Source organism: Chiloscyllium punctatum, chromosome 18 (assembly GCF_047496795.1).
Source record: "Chiloscyllium punctatum isolate Juve2018m chromosome 18, sChiPun1.3, whole genome shotgun sequence".
Taxonomy (NCBI): Eukaryota; Metazoa; Chordata; class Chondrichthyes; order Orectolobiformes; family Hemiscylliidae; genus Chiloscyllium; species Chiloscyllium punctatum.
The window spans coordinates 98,212,206-98,232,257 of NC_092756.1; the positions used below are offsets into that span (position 1 = coordinate 98,212,206).

Below are 20,052 nucleotides of genomic sequence, written 5' to 3' on the forward strand. Positions count from 1 at the left end.
ACAGATATGCTTAAAAGAAAAGCTGCCTTCCCTCCCCAACTTTATTCTTCTAACACCTTGTGGAACAAGGAATTCCCTCTATAACAGCCTTGAACACATGGCTGCCTGTGCCAGCTAGCTGCCGTTCTGAAGCAGGAACCAAAACAAGTCGGGACACAAAGGCGGGATTCATTCTGCTCAACACTGGGAATGCTGTCAAGGTCATGCAGCTGCTGAACCCCACTCAAACCCTCTGCAATTCGGAAAGGTCAGAGGTCAGCATGTTTAAAAGGTTATTTCCTTACAAAATGAAGAAAGGGGCATAGAAAGCAGTGCAAGAGGGCAGTGAGCACAGTCAGCCCAGTCTTACTGGCCATGAATAGTAATACACTTACTGAATAGAGTTTCCTTGTGTTCTGCCTCCTACATGTACTAAGCAAGTGATGGAATTACACGAGTGACAGTCCCATTATCACATCACGCTGAGCCAAATCCAGAGGAGACAGGATTCAGAAACGCCTGACTCACTGAGTCCACTCAAATTAATGTCCCACAGATTATTCTGTACACTGAGTCCCTCTTACCCACTGTACAATTCACAAAGAAGTGTTGCACACGAACACCCAGTGTGTTATATCATCCAGCAACACTTTGTGTTATCAAATATTATAGAGTTAAACACAGTAATATATGCTGTATTATATAACATGCAATGCTGTTCTCTAATATGTGCAATGTTATGCTCAGCAAAGCACAGTGCACAGTTTGATTAGATTAGATTAGATTCCCTACAGTGTGGAAACAGGCCCTTCGGCCCAACCAGTCCACACTGACCCTCTGAAGAGTAACCCACCCAGACCCATTTCCCTCTGACTAATGCACCTCACACTATGGGCAATTTAGCATGGCCAATTCACCTGACCTGCACATCTTTGGACTGTGGGAGGAAACCGGAGCACCCGGAGGAAACCCACGCAGACACAGGAAGAACATGCAAACTCCACACAGACAGTCCCCCAAGGCTGGAATCAAACATGGGACCCTGGTGCTGTGGGGCAGCAGTACTGAGCTACCGTGCCACCCCAATTCTACACAAAATATATATTATACCCAGTTACCCAGTGTTATGGACCAGACCAGACCCCCTCAATATATTTTCAGAAGGTAGTCTTGACCCTAACTTTTTATATTTTAAAGGTGTATGTGAAATGCTGTGTTTCAGATGCAATGCAACTGGTCAAACTACTCAGTGTTAAGGAAAACACAAATTATTTAGACATTATAGTTAAATTACAAAAACAAAGTAGGAATTTAGAATAACTTAACTATTCAAAAACTTAACCAAACAATAGTACAGCACCAATTGCTAAGTATTGTTCCAATCTAGTAACATCTCAGAAACACAGCCCTTGGTAAAATGGCAAATTCAGGCACAGATTCTCACATGCAGTTCTCCAATCCAGGAGGAAACAACAAGAAAAGAAATTTCAGCAAATGTAGCAGAAAGGAGACATTCACAGAAGCACTGAACTCTTTTGATTCCCCAAAGGTTTCTGTTTAAAACTAAATCTAAAAACTAAAAACAACTAGAAAGCCTGGTCTCGGGCAGAACAGGCCCCACCCAGACTGCTCCCATTGCTTCAACTTTCAAGAAAACCCAAGGCCTCACAAATTGTTTACCTTCTTAGAAACAGCTCGTACCTCTACCTTACAACTTCACTTCACAAAAACAGGATAAAATAACCTCTTAACATGAAAGCATTGTCAAACCAGAAACATGTGCGTTTTTTTCATAATAGACACAGTGTTCCACCTGGACACACACGAAGAATTATTATATACAGTGTCACCCAGAAACATACAGCATGTTATTACTTAAAATACACAACATTATACCCAGTAATGAAAAATATTATTATATAATATACAAAGCATTACACCCAGAAATGCAAAATGTGTTATTGTATGATATACATTGTATTATACCCAGGAAGACAGGGCATGTTGTTCTATGTTGACATAGTGTAATACCAAGTAATATACCATGTGTTATTATGTAAAATACTTTGTTATAGCCAATTACAGATAGCTTGTAATTACATAATAGAAACAGCATTATACCCAGTAGCACGTGGTATGTCATTATATGCGATATGTTGTGTTACACTCAGTAGCTCACTGTGTATCTGCCAATATACATAGCATTATACCCGGAATCTCAGGGTGTGGGCTGTTATATAATGTACATAGCATTATACCCAATCAAAGATTATGTATTATATAAGATACACAATAATATTAATATAACATTGTATAATAGACTCATTATGATACCCAGTTACACATGTGTGTTATATTGTATTATATAACAGCGTATACATGGGATAATAAAATACCATGCATTACTGGGTCTAATGGTGTGTATATTAGATAATGAAATGTGTGTAGATGCTGTAACTCACAATGAATTGTTATGTAGTACGCACAGTGTTTTACCCAGTAACGCAGGCTGTGTTACTTAATATCTGGTAATCCATGGTGTGTTGTTATATAATATACATTGCATCAGAACCAATAATGTGTACTATCTTATTTAAAAATATAAGCAGCAGTAAACCTGGACAGCTTATTATATACAGTATTATGTCCAGTTAAACTAGGTATACTTTTATGTAATCTACACAGCACGAAAGCCAGTAATGTATGTGTTATTGAATAGCATACACAGATTAATAGCCAGTAGCTCACTGCCTGTTAGTATGTAATACTTGACATTATACCCCTTTATGCATGATGTGCTCTTGTGTAATAGACACTGCATTACATCCAGTAACACGCTGTGCATTATTTTATAATGCCGACAGTGTTAGACTCAGTAAGGCACTGAGTGCTATTAGTGAGTATACAGGGTTATACCCGATAACATGCTGTACATTATTACAGAATATTGAGTGTCATTCCCAGTAACACTTAACATGTTGTTGTATTATACTGACAGTGTTATATGCTTTAACCCTGAGATAATTTTTGATATAATAGGCACTGAATTATATCCAATAACTCACAGTGAAGCATAATGTCGTCAGTGTTTTACTCAGTAAGGGATGGTTTACTATTATAAAAGATACAGAGCACTGTACCCATTCACACAGGATGTGTTATGTCATACCCAGTAAGACATGGGGAGTTGCCATTTAATAGATACCATGTCATTCCCAATAGTACACAGTACATTATTACTTAACATACATTGGATTGTATGCTGTATCTCACAGTGAATTGTTATATAATATATATAATACACCTTACCAGATAATAAAGTAACGCACCCTGCATTACTGGGGAAAATGCTGTGTGTGTTACAGTGAGTTATTATGTAATATACACAGGAAGGTACTGTCAGTTATTTTACAATATAGGGTTTATTCAGTAACAGGCAGTATATAATTACATACCATACATAGCATTATACCTGAATATAACACATAAAGAGTTATTTGAGACTATAAAGATGGTTATACCCAGTAACACTATTATTACATAATATACACAGCATTGTACACAGTAATGTATGGTATGTTATTATATAATATGCATGGTGTTATAACCAGTAACATATGGTATCAATTGTATAACATATACAGCATTAGACCCAGTAATGCATGAAATGGTAGAATATATACAATTTTATACACAGTAACAGAGAGTGAGATATTATGTTATACCCAATAGTGCTGTTTTGTAATGTACACGTTAGTCCTGATTATGCATCATGCACAATTATATAATATGCAGAATGTTATACTCAATAACAAATGGGCATAGCAATATGTAGTTGACACAATGCAACACTCATTAATGCAACCGTCATATCTAGTAACACAAGGTAAATTATTATATAATATATACATGTGTTATAGTCTGCAACACACAGTGTATTTTTATATACCAGACGCGATTAGGGAGTTTAATCTGTAGGAACCCCCGCCTGGGAGGCTGTGACTATGATGTGAGAGAAGCTGGAATCAGATGTAACAGTTCGACAATTGTATAAAGGTAACTACAAAGATGTGAGGGAGCAGCTGGCCAGAACTGATTGGAAGGGAAGACTGGGAAGACTGGGAATATGGGGGATCAACAAGGCCAGGAGCTTCTGGGGGTAGTTTGGGAGGCCCAGCAGGAATTCATCCCGAGGAGGAAGAGGCATTCTGAGGGGAGGACGAGGCAACTGTGGCTGACAAAGGGAAGTCAGTGACAGAATAACAGCAAAAGGAAAAGCATACAACGTGGTGAAGATCAGTGGGAAGCCAAAGGATTGGGAAGCCTTTAAAAACCAGCAGAGGATAACTCCAACAGGAATAAGGCAGGAGAAGATGAAATATGAGAATCAGCCAGATTGTAATATAAAAAGAAATTTGCAAGGGTTGTTTTGGATATATAAGAGGCAAGATGGACGTTGAACTGCTGGAAAATGAGATTGTAGAAGTGGTAACTGAGAACAAAGAAATGGTGGAGGAACTGAACCGGGTAATTTCCAACAGTCTTCACAGTGGAAGACACCAACAACACACCAGAACTTCAAGAAAGGCAGAGGCAGAAGTGAGTGTAGTAGCCGTCACTAAGGAGAAGGTACTGGGGAAGCTGAAAGGATAGTAGGTGGATAAATCCACTGGACCAGATGGACTGCAGCCCAGACATCTGAAGGGGATAGCTGAGGATCACTGCAGTCAAGGAGGGCCCCAGAGGATTGGAAAACGGCTAACATAACATCCTTGTTTAAGAAGAGAGTGAGATCGAAATCAGAAAACTGTAGCCTGACCTTAGTTGTTGATAAGATTTTAGGGTCCATTGTTAAAGGTTAGATTGCAGAGTACTTGGATGTGCAAGGCAAAATCCAATTGAATCCGTGTGGCTTTATCAGTGGGAGGTCTTGCCTGACAAATCTGTTTGAAGAGGTAACAAGTAAATTAGACTAAGGAGAGCTAGTGGACGTGATCTATTTGGATTTCCAGAAAACCTTTGATATTTTTGTTACTTGGGAGGCTGCTAAATAAGACCCCATGGTGTTCGGGGCAAGGTTTTGGTGTGGATAGAGGATTGGCTGACTGGCAAAAGGCAGAGAGTGGGGATAAAGGGGTCTTTTTCAGGATGGCAGCTGGCAATTAGTGGATTTCCCACAGGGGTCCGTATTGGTACCACAACTACCCACGTTATACATTAACGATCTGGACAAAGAACCTGAGGACACTTTTGCTAAGTTTGCAGATGACACAAAGATAAGTGGAGAGGCAGATAGTGTTGAGGAAGTGGGGAGGTTAGAGAAGGAATTACACAGGTTCAGAGAGTGGGCAAAGAAGCGGCAGATGGAATACAAGGTGGAAAAGTATGAGGTTATGCATTTTGGTAAGAAGAATAGAGGTGTAGACTATTTTCTAAATGGGGAAAGATTCCAGAAATATGAAAGGGACTTGGGAGTCTGAGTTCAGGATTCGCTTAGTGTTAACATGTAGATTCAGTTGGCTTTGGGAAGGAAAATGCAATGTCAGCATTCCTTTCAAGATGGCTAGAACACAAGAGCAGTGATGGACTACTGAAGCTACATAAGGCTCTGGTCTGACCACATTTGGAATATTGTGAAGAATTTGGGTCCCGTATCTAAAGAAGAATGTGCTGGTGTTGGAGATTTACAAGAATGTTCCAGGAATGAAGGGCTTGTCATATGAGGAGCGGTTGGCGACTCTGGGTCTGTACTCAATGGAGTTTAGAAGGATGAGGGGGGATCTGGTTGAAACTGACGAATACTGAGAGGCCTAAGTACAGTGGACATGGAGAAGATGTTTCCACTAATAGGAAAGACTGGGACCTGAGGGCACAGGCTCAGAGTGAAAGGAGGACCCTTTAGAACCGAGATGAGGAGAAATATCTTCAGCCAGAGGGTGGGGAATCTGTGGAACTCATTGCCACAGAGGGCTGTGGCGGCCAACTCATTGAGTGTAGCTAAGACTGAGGTAAATAGGTTTTTGATTGGTAAGGGAATCAGGGTTATATAGAGAGGGCAGGAGAACAGAGGTGAGAAACATATCAGCCACGACCTATTGGCATTACAGACCTGCTGGGCCAAATGGCTTAATTCTTCTCCTACATCTCCTGGTCTTATGGCCTAAAATACACGTCGATATATTCAGTAACGCACAGTGTTACTTTGTACAACATACACAGTATGTTATCCAGCGATACACAGTGTCTTACACACTCGATAAAAAACCCACAAGGACTGCAAATGCTGGAAACCTAAAACAAAAACAAATTGCTGGAGAAACCCTGCAAGTCTGGCAGCATCTGTGGAGAGAAATCAGAGTTAATGTTTTGGGTCAAGTGAACCTTTTTTCAGAATGGGTACTGTTCAGAAAGGGTTCTGAGGAAGGGTCACTTGACCTGAAACACTAACTCTGATTTGTCTCCACAGATGCTGCCAGATCTGCTGGGTTTCAACAGTAATTTCTGTTTTTGTTTGTGAAAAAGAGTGTGTTATTGTATGATGTACACAGGGCTTTACCCAATAACACACAGCATGTCATCGTATAACATACACTGCCTCATAGCTAGTAACACACAGTAAGTTATAATGCAATATAAACAGGGTTAATGCAGTAATGCAAGGTGTGTATTAAACAATATACACAGTGTTTTACCCAGTAACACATGGCATGTTATTACATAATATACACAGCATTATACCCAATAATGCAGTTTATAATTACATACTGCACACAGTTATACCTAGTTACACATGGTGCAATATTAGACAATATTAATAGTGCCCTGCCCAGTAACACAGGGTATATTATTATCTAACATACAGTGTTATACCCAGTTACACATGGTATGTAACTAAATAATATATGCAATGTTATACCTAGTAGCAGACAGTATGTTATTATATAATATTAACAGCGTTATACCCAGTAACACAGAGTGCATAATGTACAGTGGATCATTAGATAATGCACTCAAGGTTTTAGCCAATCACACATAGTATGTCATTATCTAATAGACATAGCATCATTCCCAATAACATACGGTATGTTATTACTTAATATACACAGTATTATATGCTGTAACTCACAGTGAATTGTTAGATAATGTACCCAGTAACACACAGCATTATATCCAGTAATCCTGTATTGTACCCAGTAAAGCCCTGTGTTTTATACCCTATAACATAATGCGTGCTATTATGTAATAAACATAGCATTGTACTCATTAACACACAGTGTTAATGATACACACAGAGTATCCTACAGTGTTATGCCCAGCAACATGCCTATTACTTACTCCCTGATTGCAAACTGTCACACTTTCACGCTCCCAGCATTAATCCTGCATTGTCTACCAGCTGCTCCTCACTTTCCCTGCTCCTCCTATAGTACCCAGTTACAGGAATCTGTGGGTGAAATTGATGGATTCCTTTGTGGAATGCCACATCCCAGGAGTGAGTTATGTGGAGAATCTAATTTGGAGTATTGGTTTATTTCGACACAGAGTAATAGATACTGGAGTGAGTTACAGACTGCAATCAAATTGAGGGGTTCAATATAGTTTCTATATAGAATAACAGGTACCCTGGAGTGGGTTACAGACTAGAACCTAATCCACTTGTTCACGGATTTAACAGATCGCCAGGAGCAAGATGAATTCTAATTGAGGGATTCTAAGGTTTTGAAATGGAAAAGCTGATAACTAGGAGTGGGTTACAGGCTGGAACTGAAGTGGTCTTTTATAACATTACTGGTTCTGAGATTTCTCATGAAATCTGTCCGTCTTCACCCACTAAGAGGCTGCAACGTCTGTACTATTGAAGTGTGACAGTGTTTGTAACTGTGCTGTGAGCTGGGGAAGGCACATCGAGTAACAGTTTACAACTGATTACCTGGAAATGTAGCAGTCAAACTGTCAAACTATTCTACTAACTCACAGATTAAACAGCAACATTTAGAATTCAGAGTGTGTCACTGCTTAGCAAAAAAAAAAGTGACACAAACTTTCAAAAGTTAATTTGAAATTTCAACTCCTCACCTTCATCAGTTTATTCCCTAAGCCTGCTCCAGGCCCTGGGAACATTAACCTCACATCAGCAACCTATGACCTCTTGCTGTTTCTTGCTTTCTCTCCTCCTCTTTCCAAGCAGCACAGGGTCCTGAGGTTCAGACCTCTTACTCCCTTCCCATGATCCCAATGTTAATCTGTTTGAAAATCCTTAAACTTGAGCAGCCTGAAATGACATTTAGACTCCTCTTTATGATCATTTTCATCACTATTGTGCCTTTCACAGCCCAGAAAGCTGCAGACCCTGGCGAAAAATGTTTCCTGAACCAGTTGCCACTGCGACAAAGCAGGTCAGATGCCAGCCAATTTGTACACACCAAGCTCCCATAGACAAGGTGCTAATGACCACGATAAAGTTGACATTAGTGGAAAGACTAACATTGGTCCAGCACACCAGGAAGAACTCCTTTACTCTTCCATGGTTCTTTCATGTCCACCTGAGTGGGCAGACTCATTTAAGGTCTTATCAGAAAGGCAGCACCTGCCATAGTGCAACACTCCCTCAGTACGGCACTGGAGAGTCTACCTGGATTAACCTTTGGAATTCAACCCTCTGACTCAGAAACATGAGTGCACTGGCCATTTGGTCCACAACGGACTCCTGTTCACATTGCTCAGCTAAGGTAATGGTAATGTCTTTACCAAGATCGTTACACAATCACCTGAATTACTTTAACATCAGCCACAGAGTCAGAACATTTACCTTCACTGGGGTATCACAGAAAATACTTTGATGTGGGTGAGGTCAGGTCTGTCAGCAAAAGAAATTAAGCGACAATTACATGGGAAGCTTTCAGTATGGGATTGCCCTTCGACAGGATCAATCCTTTTATTTTATTCACTATTTTTCATACGTCTTTAGCTACTTCAGGTTTACCTGTGGTGGCAATCTGACTTCACTTTTTTTCTGCTCCAGTTGAGCCTCAGTTGAAGCATCAGGGACCCTGGCCCATAGCAACAAGCAAGGCCTTCAATCCATTACAGCTACCCGTGTGATCCTCACCCCCACCTTAAGCAAAATATCATTTTCTTCCTTGTCATTTTTAAGAAAAGCCAGAATCATTATCCCTGCTGTCAAATGCACAAGACACTTTCACAAACCTTTGTGGATTCCAAAACCAGGGCATTATTTCTCTCCCAAAAAAAAACACACCGGCCGTGAATTCCAGTTGACAGGCAGCGCTGCTGTGTAGGCCCAAAAAAATCCAACTACAATGTGAGGTAAGTTTGGTGGTTTCTGGAATGTTCACCATCTTCAAAAGGAGACGGACAGCAACCAGACTGAAAACATGTTGTCGTTCTGTGACTCTGTCCCTTCAGCTATTCATTTTAACAAGTTTTTACATTTGATCACATGGTTCCAGTTCACCTGGGACTGAACAAAGGGGATACACAGCTAGGCCCCAAAGTCTTATCTAACTTACCATTCATACTGCAAAATTGGAAACACAAGGCGAATTGTTCTGGGCCCCTAATGCTTCTAAAAGACCTCACTGTACATTAAATTCATTGTTGCCACACTGAGCTGAAAACCACGCCAAGCAAGTACAATACCAGTCTTATATCAAGTCACAGGCAGTATATAAAGGCTGCCCTGTGTTAGGGATTGGTGTTGTGGGGCTGTCCCAGGTACTGGGGAGACAGAGTTTGGGGGAGGGGGTATGAACTAAGCTATTTAGACATCAGCGAGTGTTCCATCAGCCGTTCAGGTGGAAAGGACAAAATTCCCAATCCCCTGTCACAAGGCCAAAACTCAACTGACTTCCTGCAACACAACGTGACGTGGGTGAACATGTTTCCTGCTGTCTAGGCATTCACTGGGGTCACTGCTACCTTCTCCTGGAGTGTATAAGGAGCCAATGGAGGAAGTGTTTGCCTTTCCTGTGACAAAGGTTCACTGAGTAGCCCAACAATTGAAACAATCTATTTCAAGGTGAGAGGTGGAAAGTTTAAGGGGAATACACGCAGCAAGTACTTCACACAGAGGGTGATGGGTGTCTGGAACGCGTTGCCAGCAGAGGTGGTAGAGGCAGGCACGGTAGATTCATTTAAGCTGCATCCGGACAGATGCATGAGTCGATGGAGAGCAGAGGGATACAGATGCTTAGGAATTGGGCGACAGGTTTAGACAGTGGATTTGGATCAGTTCAGGCTTGGAGAGCCGAAGGGCCTGTTCCTGGGCTGTAAATTTTCTTTGATCTCTGTTCTTATTTCGTAGGATAGCAGCAGGGAGGAAATGGGATTTTGGCATTGCTGCCTCGTTTAAGTTTCAGAAATTTCCACTCTTACATAATTATAAGCTACAATAATGTAATATTGGCACAGAGGCCAGTATCCCATCACCAAGTCACCCTTTATTTACATGTGCACAGAGGATGGGCTAACAGTCCCAAGAATGAGGAAACCTTCTGAATCATCTGTATATATCTGTCAGCCAGGGTTCCCTGATTGGCCCAGGCTAACAACGCAAATCAAGGATCTCATAGTCAATGAGATCCCTCTGGTCCTTGTTCCATTCACTACAAATATATATGCAGTTCTGGAATCCACATTATGGGAGGGATGTGATAGCCCTGGAGAGGGGTCAGAGGAGATTTACCCAGATGTTACCTGGGCTGGAGTGAGGAAGAGATTGGACAGGCTGGAGTTGTTTTCCTTAGAGCAGAGGAGACTGAGAGGGACACGACTGGGATGTATAAAGTGATGAGGGGCATAGACAGGGTAGAGAGGAAGGAATGTTTCCCCTTGGTAGAGAGACCAATGACCGGGGGGGGGGGGGGGGTAGATTTAAGGGGAGGGGCAGGAAAGGAGATTTAAGAAACCTTTTTCACCCAGAGGGTGGTGAGGATCTGGAAGTCACTGCCTGTCAGGGTGGGAGAGGCAGAAACCTGCATCACATTTCTGGGGATTTAGAGGCACACTTGTGATGCCAAAGGTATGGGCCAAACACTGGGAATGAAAAGAATTAGGTGGTTGTTTTTAATTGGTATAAACTCGATGGGCCAAAGGGCTGTAGATCTCAATGACTGATTTCCATAAAATGGCCCTTCACTGTGAGGTGGGCAAATTAGAAACTGGAGCATGTGTTTCAGCCTGTCCAATCCTCACCTCCATATCACGCTCCCTCACCCAACCAAATACCAGCTTTATCATCCCTCTGGCCTCAGGTTGGAATGGTCCCTGGCGCACGTTTAACCCAAACTCATTTACTCTTTAAACTTCCTTCTTTCCCTTATTCCAGAATAAAATCTCCAAAAGTAAAGAAATCTCAATGTCACGTTTATTGATTAATATCGTAGTAAAAATGAAACATTCATGATCATGGGGAGAGCCTGGGATAAATAGCAGGAATAAAGCAAGTTTTCCTCTTTGTAGAAATCAAGGGAAGTTCTGACGACCTGGGATTGTTGGGTTAATGCCGAGGTGGTTACACAGTCTGTGTTGTAATGCTGTCTCTGGCCTGTAATGACTCCAGCCTTAATGTGCCCATTGCTCTGCTGATTGTGCTGATGTGGGAATGATTGTTAGACAAAAGATTCAACTGTAACTCTTTGTCACAGCCTTCCCACTGACCCGCCCACACGGGGCACCTCCTCAGATGATGCCTTTTGATCAGGACCGGCACTGAGGGGACTTTCTGGCACCACCACACAAACATTCCCACCGTACAGCTAACTAACCGCTCTCACTGACACTCAGCTGCTCACCCTCCACAGGGGCAAAAGAAACATTTCACCTTCCCCTGAGGATGGGGTAGGGATGGCGTCGTAGGGAGCTGGGGATGTTTGCCGGATCCAAGGGGACCAAAATGGCTTTGTGTCTCAACAAGTGAACGGTTTTACATGCTGACCTTTAACCCTTATTAGACAGTGACTGTTTATTGGGGGTCTCCATTTCTGAGGTTTGCATGGGGTTGGGGGGGGGGGTCGGGGTGGGGGACTTAGTTTGAGGGTGAGGAAGGGTTGTAGGTTTGGGGAGTTACCGGTTGAGGAGAGTTCAGGAGAGAAGGACTGAGTGGATTCAGGGTGAGGGGGTGAGCAGGGTTAGGCGTGAGCAGGGTTGGGGATGAGGGGTTGAGGGGCTGAGGGGGTGAAGGGGTTGGGGGTGAGGGGGTGAAGGGGTTTAGGGTGAGGGGGTGAAGGAGTTTAGGGTGAGGGGGTGAGCAGGGTTGAGGGTGGGGGTGGAGAGCTAGGTAGGATGATGTGGGACAGTTTGGATCTGCAGGTTGACGTGGAGCGGGGGAGGTCAATGGTGGGGTGGGGTGGGGTGGGGGGAATGGTAGGGGAAATTATTGAGTTGAGGGTCAATATTAAAAATGCTCCCATGGCTCTGAAGTTGGCTGATGATTGGTCATAACCCAGCCTCCTCCATGTCCAACCTATCAATGGAGGAGAAGATGCCTTTCGGCCCATCTTGATTCTATACCTTTCTCTATCATAGACCCTAGTGAACCCTCTGAGGGTGCAGTGTGTACCTCATGATCCCTGTGCCCGGTAATCTGGCACGGGTGAAGAAGGGATGAAAGGACTCCTAAGAGGCTGGAGAACAGCAGCTGTCTTCCGAGGAGGAAAATGGGAACGTGGTGCAGGAGGAACATTCAACAGGAAAGAGAGTCCTGCAGCGTGGGGACTGAACTGACACCCACCTCCAACAGATCTGAACTGGATGAAGTGATTGCTCATTGCCTGTAAATTTGAGGGACAACGGTAATGCAATGGGAGTGTCCCTCCCTCTGGACCAAAGGGTCCAGGTTCTAAGAGCCATCTGCTCTGTGGGTGTGCAATAAAAATCCTGAGTAGGTCGATTAGAAAATATCTTGACACTTGCCACTTAAAAGGCAAGCAAGCCCAGTTTATTGGGAGACAAATGCAGTTACATTTCTGTTGGCACTTCCTTCATTTTCTTTGTTGTTTAATTAAAAAAAAACCTTTGACAACTGAAGTCTTTACAAAGTGCTATGTTCAGCACTATGATGACACAGTGCCTGGCTGGTGTTAGGGAGACAGCAGTGGGTGCAAAGGACAGGGATTGTCAGTGATGAGGACAGTTGATCAGGCAGGGGACAGTGTAAAGTGCCAATAGATTTACAAAAAAATTGTATCAGTGCGTGGCAGAGAATTGTGTGAGCTAGCTCACAGAGGGAAAGTCTCCTTCGAAAGCCCTGAAACAGACACTTTGTTAGATTCAACCCAGTGGCCCTGGTTCAAATCCACCCCGCGCCAAACCAAGCCACATGGGGGTACATAGGTTCATAGGTTCATAAGATAAAGGGATGGAATTGGGCCATTCAGCCCATCCAGGAGGGGAAAGTGAGGACTGCAGATGCTGAAGGTCAGAGACGAGAGTGTGGTGCTGGAAAAGCACAGCAGGTCAGGCAGCATCTGAGGAGCAGGCAAATCGATGTTTCAGGAATATGAAACCCTGATGAAGGGCATATGCCCAAAACATCGACTCTACTGCTCCTTGGATGCTCCCTGACCTGCTGTGCTTTTCCAGCACCACACACTCAGCCTCCGCCATTCAATCAAGGCTGATACACTCCTCAGCCCCATTTTCCTGCCCTCTCCCCATATCCCTTCAACCTATTACCAATTAAACATCTGTCTAACTCCTCCTTAAATTCACTCACTGTTCCAACATCCACTGTACTATGAGGTAGTGAATTCCAAAGACTCACAACCCTCTGGGAGAAGTTGTGTCTCCTCACCTCTGTTTTAAATTTGCTGCCCCTTATCCTAAGACTATGATCTCTCATCTGGGAATGCCCGACAAGGGGAAACCTCCACTCCCTGTCAATTTTATCCATTCCTTTCATTGTGTGGGATACCTCAATTTGATCTCCCCTTGTTCTTCAAAAGAATGTGGGGTTCATTGAGGTCAGGCCTCATTGAGGGCACATCGGGAGAGAAAGTCTTCCCTATTCCTTCTGTCTGAAAACAAATGAACAAGCTTGGAAGCTGTAGTGATGGTGATGATCCAATGGCAGGAGCAAGGCTGAGACTGGGAGCTGACCCAATCAGAACCAAAAGGAACAAGTCGAGGACAGAGGTCAAAACTATTTTCTTTCTACAAGAGAGCAAAAAGCAGATGGAAGAGGTTGTAGGAAGAGTTGAAGAGTCTAGCACACAGGAAAGATGCAACGCAAGGGTTGATGATCAAATGACTCAAATCAAAACCTACTTCGTGATCTCGCATATTTACATAGTTATGTAGTCATGATTTTTCAATACTTGGAGAGTATGGGAGAGAGTCAATGACAGTAATTAGTCTGCAACTCCAATTTCTATATGTTCACCCCATTGCAGTTCAGGAATGAATAAGGACAGTGCTCAATAAAAACTGAAAGAACTGCAGATGCTGTAAACCAGAAACTAAATTAGATTCCCTACAGTGTGAAAACAGGCCCTTCGGCCCAACAAGTCCACACCGACCCTCCGAAGAGTAACCCACCCAAACACGTTTCCCTCTGACTAATGCATCTAACACTATGGGCAATTTAGCACGGCCAATTCACCTGACCTGCACATCTTTGGACTGTGGGAGGAAACCAGAGCACCCGGAGGAAACCCACACAGACACGGGGAGAACGTGCAAACTCCACACAGTCACCCCGAGGCTGGAATCGACCTGGGTAGTGCTGTGCTAGTGCTGTGAGGTAACAGTGCTAAACTCTGAGCCAACGTGCCACCCCAAACTAAAGAAGAAATTGCTGGAGAAGCTCAGCAAGTCTGGCAGCACCTTTGGAGAGAAATCAGAGTTAACGTTTCGGGTCCAGTGACTCTTCCTCCCTTTTTCATTCATTCAGAGGATGAGGGTTTCGCGGGCTTAGGCCAGCATTTATTGCCCATCCCTAATTGCCCAGAGGGCAGTTGGAGCCACATGTAGGTCACAGCAGGTAAGGTTAAAAATCACACAACACCAGGTTATAGTCCTACAGATTTATTTGGAAGCTATTGCTTTCAGAGCAAGTGAAGAAGGCATTTGGTATGCTTTCCTTTATTGGTCAGAGTATTGAGTACAGGAGTTGGGAGGTCATGTCGTGGCTGTACAGGACATTAGTTAGGCCATTGTTGGAATATTGTGTGTAATTCTGGTCTCCTTCCTAAATGAAAGATGTTGTGAAACTTGAAAGGGTTCAGAAAAGATTTACAAGGATGTTGCCAGAGTTGGAGGATCTGAGCTACAGGGAGATGCTGAACAGGCTGGGGCTGTTTTCCCTGGAGTGTCAGAGGCTGAGGGGTGACCTTATAGTGGTTTACAAAATTATGAGGGGCATGGATAGGATAAATAGACAAAGGTCTTTTCCCTGGGGTCAGGGAATCCAGAACTAGAGGGCATAGGTTTAGGGTGAGAGGGGAAAGATATAAAAGGGACCAAAGGGGGAATGTTTTCACACAGAGGGTGGTACGGGTATGGAATGAGCTGCCAGAGGATGTGGTGGAGGCTGGTACAATTGCAATATTTAAGAGGCATTTGGATGGGTATATGAATAGGAAGGGTTTGGAGGGATATGGGCCGGGTGCTGGCAGGTGGGACTAGATTGGGTTGGGATATCTGTTCGGCATGGACGGGTTGGACTGAAGGGTCTGTTTCAGTGCTGTACATGTCTATGACTCTGTATGACTCTGACTATAACCTGGTGTTGTGTGATTTTTAACTTTGTCCACCCCAGTCCAACACCAGCTCCTCCAAGTCACAGCAGGCAAGGACGGCCTGACCAAGCACATTTCCTTCCCTGAAAGAACCAGATGTGATTTTCCTGACATGCCACATCAGTTTGGTGGTCCTCATTAGAATCTTAATTCCAGATTTTCAACTGAATCCAAATTCCACTCCCTGCCCTGGCAGGATTTGAACCCAGGCAATAATACCACTGGTTCATTGAATCTCCCTGGTAACACTGAGACAGGTGCAAGTGGTGGGTAGGCTTAAACAAATTGGTGCAGGGCAGATTATTGAAATTTTGAGAAATAAATCCTTTTTTAAAACTTTGTTTTGAAATATGGCATCATTGGCTGGTCTAGTATTTATTGCCCGTCCCTAGTTGCCCCTTGAGAAAGTGGGGGGGAGCTGCCGTCTTGAACCACTGCAGCCCATGTAATGTCGGTAGACCCACAATGCCCTTAGGGAGGGAATTCCAGGATTCTGACCCAGTGACAGTGAAGGAACGGTGATATATTTCCAAGTCAGGATGGTGAGTGGCTCAGATGGGAACTTGCAGGGGGTGGTGTTCCCATGTATCTCTAGATGGAAGTGGTCATGGGTTTGGAAGGTGCAGTCTGAGGATCTTTGGTGAGTTTCTGCAGAGCATCTTGTAGACGGTACACACTGCTGCTATTGAGCGTCGCTGGTGGAGGGAGTGAGTGTTTGTGGATGTGGTACCAATCAAGGGTGGGGGCTGCTTTGACCTGGATGGTGTTGAGATTCTTGAGTGCTGTTGGAGCTGCCCCGATCCAGGGAAGTGGGGAGTATTCCATCACACTGTGCTTGTGCTTGTAGATCCAAGAAAAAGAGTTGCTGGGCTTCAGTCACGAACTCCTCACAGATGCTGTCAGACCTTCTGAGTTTCTGTGACACTTTCTGCTTTTTTTTCCAGCTCTCAGCACCTGCAATATTTTATGGTTATTTATGCCTTATTGATGGTGGACAGGCTTTGGGAAGGCAGGAGGGGAGTTATTTATTGCAGGACAGTGTGGCACTCCCTCAGTACTGACCCTCTGACAGTGCGGCACTCCCTCAACACTGACCCTCTGACAGTGCGGCACTCCCTCAGCACTGACCCTCTGACAGTGCAGCACTCCCTCAGCACTGACCCTCTGACAGTGCAGCACTCCCTCAGCACTGACCCTCTGACAGTGCAGCATTCCCTTAGCACTGACCCTCCGACAGTGCGGCACTCCCTCAGCACTGACCCTCTGACAGTGCGGCACTCCCTCAGCACTGACCCTCTGAAGTGCAGCACACCCTCAGCACTGACCCTCTGACAGTGCGGCACTCCCTCAGCACTGACCCTCCGACAGTGCAGCACACCCTCAGCACTGACCCTCTGACAGTGCGGCACTCCCTCAGCACTGACCCTCTGACAGTGCAGCACTCCCTCAGCACTGACTCTCCGACAGTGCGGCACTCCCTCAGCACTGACCCTCTGACAGTGCGGCACTCTGTTAGCACTGACCCTCCGACAGTGCGGCACTCCCTCAGCACTGACCCTCTGACAGTGCGGCACTCCCTCAGCACTGACCCTCCGACAGTGCAGCACTCCCTCAGCACTGACCCTCCGACAGTGCGGCACACCCTCAGCACTGACCCTCTGACAGTGCAGCACTCCCTCAGCACTGACCCTCCGACAGTGCGGCACTCCCTCAGCACTGACCCTCCGACAGTGCGGCACACCCTCAGCACTGACCCTCTGATAGTGCGGCACTCCCTCAGCACTGACCCTCCGACAGTGCAGCACTCCCTCAGCACTGACCCTCCAACAGTGCAGCACTCCCTCAGCACTGACCCTCTGACAGTGCAGCACTCCCTCAGCACTGACCCTCTGACAGTGTTTGCTCCCTCAGCACTGACCCTCCGACAGTGCGGCACTCCCTCAGCACTGACCCTCTGACAGTGCGGCGCTCCCTCAGCACTGACCCTCCGACAGTGCGGCACTCCCTCAGCACTGACCCTCTGACAGTGCAGCACTCCCTCAGCACTGACCCTCTGACAGTGCGGCACTCTGTTAGCACTGACCCTCCGACAGTGCAGCACTCTGTTAGCACTGTACTGGATGGATCAGCCCACACTCTGTGCTCAAGGCTGTGGATGGGTTCTTTCTGACTCAGTCCCTCCCTGTGCTGTGAAGCCTCATGAACCAGGATGATGGAGACTCGTTTAGCAGGACCCGAGTGGTTGACATTGCGAAAGACCATCCTTATCAGCTGCGTATCCATCGCTGTGCGATTGAGCCTTTTTTGCCAGAAAGGAGCGTTTTTCTCCATCCATAATGCCCAGCACATCCTGCCCAGTTACTTTCCTTCACCCTACCTGAGGAGCTCTCTCAGAGTGGGAGGGTGGAGAATTCAGGAACAGCTTGTTAAATTCAGCTCCACAACCTCCTGATTGTCTCAATACCCCATCTCCAAATGCAAACGGAAGAGAGAAGGAAGCACTCAGTTACAGTCCCACGTGGGATCTTGCCAATATTCCTTTATTGTTGGTGCCTCACCAGCAGAACTGAAAACTGAAGATAATTTGTGGATCACGCTTACAGAAGCGAGCTTGGCACAGAGCTCGGATCTACCTGGGGAGCCTGTTAGCTCCTCATTGTACATTCAGTGGAAATACAGCTCAGCTTCATTGAATGAGAGATATTTTGGTCAAAGTTGTGTCCCAGTCCTGGGTAGCTAAGCACAAATCCCGGTGACTGACCAATCAAATCAGACAGCATTTCCTTTAGTTGTTTGTATTATGCAGACTGCAAACAGCACTCAACCATTCTACCCCTCGCAAAACCAACAATAAAAGATTGACTGTCAGGATGCTTGGGGAGTACTTGCTGAATAATTCATGGTGTGCGAAAAGCCACACAATAAGATAATCAGGGCTTCATTCACTCGTGGTGCTAAAAGCAACATACACTCATACACGCTCTACTGAGGTAAAGGAACATGTTTAAACCTTGTACTGTTTTGGAACCCTGTAGATCCCCTTTGTCTTCTCCATGACAACAGCTAAGCCAATCAGACCTGACTCGTCAACCAACTGTGGTATAAATTATTCTGATCGCTTGAAACTTGGCATTCCTATGATTCCTGAAGAAGGGCTCATGCCCAAAATGTTGATTCTCCTGCTCCTTGGATGCTGCCTGACCTGCTGCACTTTTCCAGCAACACATTGTTCAGCTCTGATCTCCAGCATCTGCAGTCCTCACTTTCTCCATTCCTGTGATGGTCCTGATGCGTGCATATCTCTCTTTGCAGTAATAAGAAGTTCTATCTGAAAAAGCAACTGAAAAAAGAAAAATATTGAATGCCTTCTTCAAAAGGGACACGGTATTAGGGTGGAACAATTGATTAGCAAATAGCTGTGAGTGAAGGTTTGGGAATCAATGGGTCCTCAGTTCCTCACTGAGTTCAGAATAATTCATGGCAATTATTAAATTGGTTCTGTAGAAGTTAATGGGAAATAGGGTCGATGTTTCACAAGAAACATTTCTGCTCCAACTCTTTCCTCTGTGATCTGCTGGTATTGAATCTCAGGATGTGGGCTTCATTCTCCTCCATATTTAGCTGGCTCTCGAAGAGATGGTAACTAAATGTCATCCTGAAACACCATGGTTCGTGTTGAGGAGTTACCCCCACACTGGTACCAGATAATCAGTTCCACGGTGTTGGTCCAATCAAAAGGCAGGAATTGCAATACATAACTGGTGCAGGATGCTGATGGAAGGTCCATAACAGTGTTAACTTCACACACTCGGTCTACACTGTCCCCCAACAAACACTCCCAGGACAGGGACAGCACGGGGTTAGATACAGAGTAAAGCTCCCTCTACACTGTCCCCCAACAAACACTCCCAGGACAGGGACAGCATGGGGTTAGATACAGAGTAAAGTTCCCTTTACATTGCGCCCCATCAAACACTCCCTGGACAGGGACAGCACAGGGTTAGATACAGAGTAAAGCTCCCTCTACACCATCCCCCATCAAACACTCCCAGGGTAGAGATAGCACAGGGTTAGATACAGAGTGAAGCTCCCTCTACACTGTCCCCATCAAACATTCCCAGGACAGGGACAGCACAGGGTTAGATACAGAGTAAAGCTCCCTCTACACTGTCCCCCAACAAACACTCCCTGGACAGGGACAGCATGGGGTTAGATACAGAGTAAAGCTCCCTCTACACCGTCCCCCATCAAACATTCCCAGGACAGGGACAGCACAGAGTTAGATACAGAGTAAAGCTCCCTCTACACTGTCCCC

General features: G+C 44.8%; 1 long non-coding RNA gene across 1 annotated transcript in view; it reads right to left on the reverse strand.

Moving 5' to 3' along the window:
- Nucleotides 1–9,371, reverse strand: part of LOC140489390 (uncharacterized) — a 155,498-nt gene extending 146,127 nt beyond the window's left edge. The window contains exon 1 of the long non-coding RNA XR_011963126.1: nucleotides 9,187–9,371. This is a non-coding gene — a long non-coding RNA (uncharacterized lncRNA). The remainder of the gene's footprint in view (nucleotides 1–9,186) is intronic.
- Between the last annotated feature and the right edge of the window lie 10,681 nt (nucleotides 9,372–20,052).